The sequence below is a fragment of the Sinocyclocheilus anshuiensis genome, unplaced genomic scaffold, assembly GCF_001515605.1.
Source record: "Sinocyclocheilus anshuiensis isolate Anshui unplaced genomic scaffold, SAMN03320099.WGS_v1.1 scaffold68, whole genome shotgun sequence".
NCBI classification, from domain to species: Eukaryota; Metazoa; Chordata; class Actinopteri; order Cypriniformes; family Cyprinidae; genus Sinocyclocheilus; species Sinocyclocheilus anshuiensis.
The window spans coordinates 102992-113188 of NW_015555741.1; positions in this window are offsets into that span (position 1 = coordinate 102992).

Consider the following 10197-nt stretch of genomic DNA (forward strand, 5'->3'; position numbering starts at 1 on the left):
GCAGGAATTGCGTGGGATGTGTTCGTAACAGCATACTAGCATACTACCCATACTATTTCTGCAGTATGTACTGTATGTGTAGGGTGTGCAAATGTTCTTTATCTGTAACATTTGCCAAAACATGCAGTCACATTTACCGCTGTTGTTCGGTGAGTTTTCACTGACAAATCCATGCTGAAATTTCGCAAATGGGACCACAACTTAACATAAGAGTACACTGCACTAGGTACTATATCCCACAATGCAATGCACTCATCTTGACCTTCGATTTCTAGTGTGATCTAATATAATCTATCATTATTAACATCTCCTTTTTAACTCATTATTCGAGTCAAAAGTTGAGACATTTCTACACAAAATAGTGTGTACTGCAGTATGCTAGTATGTTATTCCAAACGTATCCGTTTAAACGATCAAATGGCCGTCCATTTCATAACCACCTGTTTCAGTTCAGCCATATGGACTCACTAGTAGATCCACAGAAAATCAAAACAGGCAATAATAAATAAAAAATAAGTTGTCATGAGGCATTTCTTTTTTTAACGCATGATGGTACCTGTGAAAAGTCTTTATTTCAGAAAATCGTTTTATTGTGAAAGCTTCGCTACTGACTGAATTTATTACATAAAGCACAAATTGTCGGTGTACAGGGCAGATTTTTGGCCGTTCCTGATATAAACGTGTTTGAGGCCTGAAACAGGCTCTATGCAGGATTGTAAATGCTTTAGCTACGCAAACTTGATTTCAGCTTGCATAGACTGTGTTTCTGGCCTGAGATGGTTGAGCAAAGCTGAGAGGATTGACTGAAAACTTCTCATCTGACTCTTTGCAGCTCTATTGGAAAGGGTTTAGATGTGTGATCTGGATCGTTAATGGCTTTATTTTGGCAGGGAGGATAATGACACACTAATTTGTTTGTTATTCGCCACTAAACAAGATGGTACTATAGCACTCAGCCAAAATTCTGCTCCTAGAGATGCTTTTATCTTTGGACAAAACCTTTTTTACAGCTACGTGACATTTGCAATTGAGTGAGTGTCTTAAAGATGTCAAGAAAAGGCTTGGAGCTTTTTGTTTTGTGTTACTGGCTGAAAAAAAATCTAATTGCTAATGCTAGTCAGAGCAGGTGTGTATAATTTAGAGGAAAGGGACAGTCTCATTCTAGAGGACATTGTGGACAATAGGACATTTCATGCATATACACTACCGTTCTCAAGTTTGAGGTTGTTAAGGCTTACCAAAACTCAATAAAAAACAGAAATATTGTGATATATTATTCCAATTTAAAATAATGGTTTTCTATTTGAATATATTTTCAAATGTAATTGATTCCTGTGATGCAAAGCTGAATTTTCAGCATCATTACTTCAGTCTTAAGAGTCACATGATCCTTCAGAAATCATTCTAATATGATGATTTGGTGCTCAAGACACATTTCTTAGTAATATCAATGTTCAAAACAGTTGTGCTGCTTCATATTTTTGTGGAAAGTGTGATACATTTTTGATAAATTTAAAGTTCACAACAACAGCATTTAACTGAAACATTATATTTTGTAACATTATAAGTGTCTTTACTGTCACGATTGATCAATTCAATGCATGCATGCTGAATAAAAGTATTAATTTCCTTTTAAAAAAAATCTTAGCCTACTTGAACTTTTGAACGGTAGTGCATATGTTTACACCGAGCAATAAGGTACTAGAATATCAAGGCTAAAAGGTTTTGTTAGGAGTTACAAAGTTAAACTGTTCTACATAAAAATATTTTTTTAATCAGCCTCTTGCCAGAAAATGAAGTCCCTGACATGTAAACTAATTTATTTTGTCAGCATTTAAGAGTACATTAGCCTCGAAGCTAACAGACATGAAATAAAAACCACAAAACTCCCAATTGTACTTTTTGTTTAAACAGGTTTTCTGTGAATGTGGCCCACTGAACTCAAGTTTTTAGCGGTTCAGGGAGTTTCACGGCCTTCTCTATGGAAGTGGCCTGATCTCGCTGGCCGTTACTGATCTGAGAGCAGCGGTATCATGGTAGCAGATGGCCTGCGATGTCAGATGTTGAGATCCCTCCGTTTCTGTCGGGGAGTTGGGCAGAGCTGCTTGGCGTGAAGTGCTTTGGCACGGGCCGGCCTTCCCTCTCTCTTCCCGTCTGCTTTAATACAACCACCGGGAGCTGCATTTGATCATAACTGCATGCGTGATTCTGACTCCATGCTTTCGAATCTACCCTTGCCAATTACTCTTTGATTTTAACGGGATAGTTCACTTAAAAATAAAGGTGTAATCATCATTTACTCACCCTCATGTTGTTCCAAATATCGTACACAAAAGAATATGGCTGGGTTGAAAATAATGATTCCTCGATTTTGATCGATACTTATTTTAAATGAGAATCTTCTTAAATGCCAAGAATCGATCTTGACGCTTAAACAAAACTTCACTAAACATTATTTGAATTAAGTGTATTTTATTTGTAGCGCGCCTCCTATCCAATAAATCGCAATAAGCATTGTTACTTTTGATATGAAACAAAGTCTTAGCTTTCAAATTCTCACAATTTTATTACGATAAATAAATAAATAAATCGCTGTGGTGCCTCAGTTCAAACTGCAGCGCGGAAAGCAAATCATCTTCCACTTTACAAAAAATTAGGATGAAATAAACATGAACGAACATAAGAAGGTATGTTGAAAAGATACAGTAAAACTTGCCAAAATGTATTGTGTCTCATGTAGTCGCAATCGCAAATCGCAAGATGTCAATAAACAGAGTAACAATGTCACGTAACGTACATTTATCTCAGGAAAGCCATTCAATGTCTATAAACTCAACATTTAGGTAGAAAAAATAACTCCAAGAGGAACATTTTGTTAAATATATGTGCTATATTACATATTTATTGTATTTTTATTTCACCTGTACCTCATTATTTAATGTACGTTTAAATAAATCCATCATGAAAATAAGCTTTTATGACAGCCACCATTTAGGCCTAAATGTTTCAAAAATGTAACAGAAGCATAATTATGTGATTACCACAAAAAATGCTTGATGTGCAGTTTAAATGTTTGTATACAAATCGGTTGTCAGTTTTTACCTTTAAACTGTTTAAACCTTTAATATTATAGTGATGAACTAACTGACAGGTTTCCCTACAGCATTAGTAGAATTTTTTTTCTTTGAAAATGAATCAAATCTAGATCAGAACTGAATCGAACTACAAGTTCATGAATCAAATTGAATTGTGAAATTGATCTCTTTTTCTGAAGAATCTTCACACATTTCCTGCCATAAAAAGACACAAAGGACATATAAACAATTCCAAAATTCCTCCTTTTGTGTTCCATCGGAAAAATAAAAGCATATTACAGATTTGGAACGACATGACGGTGAGTAAATAATTTTCATTTTTAGGACGAACTCTCCCTTTACAGCACAAGCACAGATGCAAGTCTCCGTAGTTGAGTGTAAAACGCTTCTTTTGACGCCTTTCTGTAGCCAAAACGTGCCTTAAAAAGTGTTAAATGTGATGGTACAGTGTGGAAGATGTCAGGGTGGGTGGGGTTTCGGTAGTCGTGGGGCGTGTAGAGGTCAGACGTCGTGGCGTACGTGAAGTGTGGTGTTAGACATCAGTAAGTGCAGTATTCAGAGGTGCGCTGTAGCCACAATATGCCAATAAATTTGAACATGCTGTATGTATAGAGCAAAAGCGCAGTTTTTAATATCTTTTGGGTGTTTGTGGTGAGTGTGTGCGTGTGCTTTTTAGGAGTTTTACTGCATTGGGAAAAATGCTTGAGCTGAATAAATGTGTGGAGGAGAATGTCAAAACGTTCCCTCTGGACAGCTGCCATAGAGTGGTGGAACTATGATGTCACTTTGTAGGCAAAAACCAGGAAGCGAGTTAGCATTTTAGCATTTCCAGTTCCATCGTCCTAGAGTCAATGGGTTTTTTGAATGGGATTTTGGTTAAATCCGTAAAATAAGGTCCGTGGTTCACACAAGCTCAAGATACTTTCACGTTTTATTCTACAACATAAAACACACCAGTTACACCTCACTCGGGATTTTTTTAAACTGTTACGTTTCTTAAAAAAAGACGGTTGCTAACAAGTTGCTAAATGGGACTACAGGCGCTGTCGGAGACATTCAACGTCATCACGCCGAACAGTTTATCAATTTACAGTATTTGCCAATCGTACGATAATTTGTAATACAATTAATTGTAGAATAACCAGTTAATAGTTTCCCGCATTTTATATTGTTGTTCGACAATGTGTTTTGCTTTGCCCCGAAATGCAACCACAAGTCTTCGGATGGAAGATGCTTGTTTTATTGCTTGTTTCCTCTGGGTTCGTACCATAAGGTAAACTCATATTATGATTATTCCATGTAAACACCACATTTACAGGCTTTATGTGGTCACGAAAGTGAAACTTTAATTATGCATAGTGCTTATAACAACGTTAAAAATCAAATGTTTACTGCCACATGAAGCTGTTAGAAAGCAGAAAGATGGAGGATTTTCTAGAAGCAGGGATCAAATAACATTTTGTGTAACCACCCTAACAAAATGATAGCTGAAATGTGGTACTTTATTAACTAAAATAAATGTTACCATATCCAAAAACTTGCGCACTCTGCTGTTATTTAATAGATTAAATGCACTAGAATTGTATTGAATACTACATGGAGACACGTTTTTCATTAAAATATTAAAATGATTTAAAAAGGTTTTATTGACTTTTAATGCACCTTATTTAGAAATGTACAGAAATATGTGCTTTCATATGTACTTTAGTTATGATTATTTCATTTATTCACTACTATTTATTATAAATGTCTCATTTCGGTTTTAATTTGGCTCTAGTTTTGTATTTATTCCAGTTTATATGAAAAGGTTCATGTAGCGTGGATTAAAATTCATATACAGAGTAAATCCTTTTCACTGAAATAAGTTTGAAAAGTTGTCGGGAGCGTGGTGGTGGTGACGCTGAAGGCAAGTGACTGTGGAGGTGTAGTTAGTTTATAGCCTAAGTTTAGCTTTCAAGTTCTGGCGCTTTTATTTAGGCTTCAAAATTCATCAAAGTTATATTATTTAATGTGAAGATTATCTTGATGGACAAAACGTGTAAGTTTCATGAACTACGGTTGAACACAGAGCTTATTTTTTGCGATAATCCAAAAGCCTATGGAAAAATCCTATAGGCTTTTTGTTCGAGGGAACCAGTGTCATGCTAACAGCCGATCCGCCTACAAAGTGACGTCATAGTCCCCCACTCTATTACGTTTGGTCTTTATGCAAAACGAATTATTGATTAGCACAAATGTTTTTATTATTGTACCAACCCGAAATTGTGTTTCAATGGTGTGTATGAACAAACAATCTGTACACGACCTTTTCTTACTGCTGTGCAGTTAATATTTTATGTCCTAAAGAAAATATATGCCTTTGTATTAAAATTCAAATCTGTCTACACTGTTCTCCTGTGCGTTGTGCTCTGAGAAAACTTGTTTGTTGTTGTCGTCAACATCTTTTTTTCCCCTTTCCCTTGCAAATGTGCCGAGAGCAAAGTGTTGTGGGATTGCGGAGGACTACGAGTGCTCTTTGTGGACTCTCAGAGGACTGATTTCGTATGTGTGAACTGTGCGGTCACAGGTCCAATATGCCGTCTGATCCTTATATGAATAAATATACACGTCCATTTCTCAAGTGCTGGGTTTCGCCTCTTTTCTGGCCCCTGATCTGGAGGGTCTCTAATGAATCAGGTGCTGTAAAGGCATTATATGACCTTTAATGATGAGATTGCTTTCACTGTCACTGACGTTCTTGTCTTTCAAGAAGAGTGGAGCACCAGGATGAAGCTTCGTGAACCAGATTTTAAATAATATAATATTAAATGTGAATATATATTTATAAATATAATATTCTTAATAAATACTATATAAATAATACTAAAAAATAACATTAAGTGTATTAACATGAACATGATCTGTATATGCCCAAAAATATGAAGAAATATTGAGTGTTTGGCTTCTAAATGTCTCGTAAATTGATTTCATGCTCTCAGCAGTCAATAATTTACCACACAAACTCATCTTTATCCTATTTTTGCATAGTTTTGGTCATGTTTTTTGAGGATGAAGGTGTGTTACACAATCTGAACATCTGCTTAAATTGATTAGCTTCTAACAAACGAGTTTGATAGGATGCACAGGCTTTGACGGCAATAACAAAAGACATGGGTGTTTTTTCTTCCTCTGTACAATGCAACATAATAGACATCAAATTCATGCAAAAAACGTGGTAATGTAATGTGGTAACCAACACAGCTTGTAGCAACCAACCGTACAAGTAAAAATTGCTGTCAACGTGAACGCACTGTTAATGTCAATTTGTCAGTCTGTTTCTGTTTTGTAGCCCCGCCCACAGTAGAAAACCATTGGTTGAAAAAGCTAGATTTGCATAAAGCTATCACTGTCGCTGAAATCAGCAACTTTCACTGAAAATGAATGACTTTTGGTTGTTTTGTGGTTGAAAACTATGGAAACTTATTTTTCATCACGGAATAAAAATTTCAAAAATTGTGAATTTTTTTCACACAATTACCAGTTTTTCTCGCACAATTCTTACTTTTGTTCCTCACAATTGCAAGTTTCTGGATTGCAAGACAAAAGTTTGAATTGTGTGAAAAAATTTTTTTTTTTTTGTATCTGTGGTGGAAATAAGCTTTAATTTGATGCTATTATTAAAACTCCAGGATTAAACCAGGATCCTCTATTTATTTGGTCCATCAAATAATATTTTTCTGTTTTGCTATTGAAGTCAATGGCTACCGCCAAAATTCTTCCGAATATCTTCTTTGGTGCTCAACAGAAAAAAGAACCTCATACAGGTCTGGAACAACTTGAGGGTGAGTAAATAACACAATTTACAATTTTGGGTGAACTATCCCTTTAAAATGGGTTGTTGTAGAAAAATTACATATGCAAAAAAATGAGAACATCATTCAGAAAGCATTTTGTGACAGGGAGCGGAGGAGGAAGAGTGGGACAGTATCAAAACCAACTCACCTGAAGTCCTGAGTCCACCACAAATGGACCTGAAGAGTCAGTGCCAAACCGAAATACTTCAATCAGATTATCAGGAATCTCCTCACGATTTACATCGCAGACTCAAATCTAATCACACCTCTCTCTTATTAGAATTCAGATGAAATGAAGACAGTTTAAATATAAACCTTTCGCCTTTTATACCTCTTGATTTATGTAAATTCATAAAGTCCCAGTAATAAGAATTATAGGAGTCTCTGTCTTCTAGTTAAACACAGGAAAGAGCCAGTCTGGATGTGTGGGACTGTCTCTTTCATAAGAGCTTCTGCTACCCATGATTCTATAACCGAATTAATCCGATCAGACCATGCGGCCCCCCTGCATGGGCGCTGAATTAACTTAGTCACGATTCCATGCAACCAGGCTTCAGCTCAGATTTTCCACACACTGGGAAAATAAGAAGATCGGGCCCTTTCATTCTCGCTGTGAGAGCCATCACTCAAGGAAAGCCCACTCTGGCAGGTGTTTGTGTTTGTATTCGCCTGCAGTGGTGTCTCACCCTCAGATATTAATGAGATTTCTTCTGCTGTGCCTTGAAGGGAGACACGGGCCCTCAAACCGCACACACTCAAGGATTCTCCCTTGGCTGCGGTCTAAGAAAAGCTCAGAAACCGAAAAAATGAATTGTCATGATTAATAATGTAGTGCTTGACCACAAACAACTGCAGCTTGTGGACTGTGTTCAAAGCATCTGCATATCTCACAGGAGCCAGAGGGAGAGTTTGAACCTGAATGGGGTTGTTGTTCCTCTCGTCCAGGGACATTTACTCTACTCTAGCTTGTTAGAAAGTTCACTCCTTGCTCTGTTTTTCCCTTCGGGCGAAATGAACCAGTCTTATCCGCCGACAGGAGACCAACTGCATCTGCATGTAAATGTAAAATTTAATTTGGTATATAAAACTGTATTATTACTAATGCATTCAGAGCCATTAACCAAAACAATACTACGGGAATATAATACATAAATAACTAATGGCTTCACTTGTTGCCTATGGGGTGAATCAAAAATTTAGTGTACTCAAAAGTTTTATCTAGAAACAGTAACATAAAGTATGCATTGTCAGCAATATCCCCTTGAGGGAAAGTAGTATAATAAGAAATAAACTTTTAATAGTTATAAAATGTGTATCACATACAGAAAAGAAAATGTATGAATGTAAACATACTCATACGTTTATGCAAATCTCGTGCCATCAAGAAACAAATCCATGAATATTCGCCGCGACGCCGCTAGTGGACGCTTTTAGCATCCGGAAATATGTAAGTCATCATACAGCCTGTGCATGTCAAGTTTGATCCAATGAGATGACTGAGAGCGGGCACGTGTCTGGTTTAGCCAATGAATGCGCACTCGTTTACGTTTCATCCAATGAGAGTACAGAGAGGGCGGGACTTCAGCGTGTAGCGCGGTGGTTAAGAAAGATTAGCTCTTGTGTGCTTATGCGCACCAAATGCTTATTTTTTTTTATTAGGGATAATATTTATAATCTAATGCGGGATAAATATTTGCAGCTCGGACAGCTTAAGCTCGAATTCCAACGTGAGTAAATATTCTCAGACACGTATATATGAGCGTGACGGTGTTTGTTTACCGGCTTCGGTATTAAATGCGGCTAATAAAATGTGTTTGCTAAATAAACAAGTTATGAGTGTGATAAACCTTGAGTAATTATATATAAGAATATATTTGATCTGTTTGCTGTGGCAAATTGGGTTTGAATCATGTATGCTTCATTCATTGAAACAGAAAGATACAACAAATGACAATCCTAAACAATATTGGGGAGTAACTAGTTACATGTAACAAAATAAATGTAACTGTAATCTGTTGCAGTTACTGAGAAAAAAAATGTGTAATTAAATTACAGTTACTTATGAAAATGTTAAGAATTACAAAGGGGTTAAATCTGAATACTCTCTCTCTCTCTCTCTCTCTCTCTCTCTCTCTCCATCTGAATATTTTCACACTGATTACACAGATTTAATTTCTAAATTTGTATCATCTTAATTCATGAGATGAAGGATTTTGAAAGTCTGACAGTAATCAGTGCTGAGTACTACTGTAGGGTTAACACTGCCTGCTTTAAATGTTTTCAAAATGAGTTAAATTTCAAAAAAGTTAATTCTTTTTTTTTTTTTTTACATTTCATTTGGTCAAGAACTATGTTTTGGGTAATAAATTAATAATAATTCTTAAAATAATTATTGAAGTAATAATAATACAAAAAAAGTATAATAATGAATACATTGCAATATTTAAATTATTATAAACTATTAAAGTGATAGTCCACCCAGAAATGAAAGTTCTGTCATGTAGGGATGTTCATATTAACCGTTTAACCGTTAACCGAAAGTAAAAATTTTTTTACCGATTAATGCTATCAGTTTAAACTGTTTAAAAGGTTTTTTTAAGGTATTTTTAAGTACTCCCCAAGTATTTCAAGTAAGTTTGCTGCATGGTGAAAGAAAAGTATGCTATACATTAGGGATGTTAATTTTAACCGGTTAACCGACAGTAAGAATTTTGACCGAGTAATACAATCAAACCGAAAGTAAAAAATTTTTTACCGATTAATGCTATCAGTTTAAACTGTTTAAAAGGTTTTTTTAAAGTATTTTTAAGTACTCCCCAAGTATTTCAAGTAAGTTTGCTGCATGGTGAAAGAAAAGTATGCTATACATTAGGGATGTTAATTTTAACCGGTTAACCGACAGTAAGAATTTTGACCGAGTAATACAATCAGTCAAACGGTTTAAAAAGCTTACCTTTTTGATAAAGTAATTTATCAAAATATTTAAAACTGTTTGCTGCATGGCTAAAATATGCTACACTTATAAAAAATGTGTTTTTTAGGGGGAAAAAAACAAGTTGCGTATAAGTCGCATTCTATTATTTCTTTCAGAAATAGGCCTAATGTCGATGCGAAAGGTTTACAAACATAGCTAGGCTATTTTAGCTCCCCTCACTCCACAACAAACCCTTTCAATTAACAGTATTTAGAAAAGAACAAGAATTAAAAATCAGTGGCGGCTCGTCAGGGGAGGCACAGCTTCCCCATAATTTTGAGGTGAAAATGGGAGG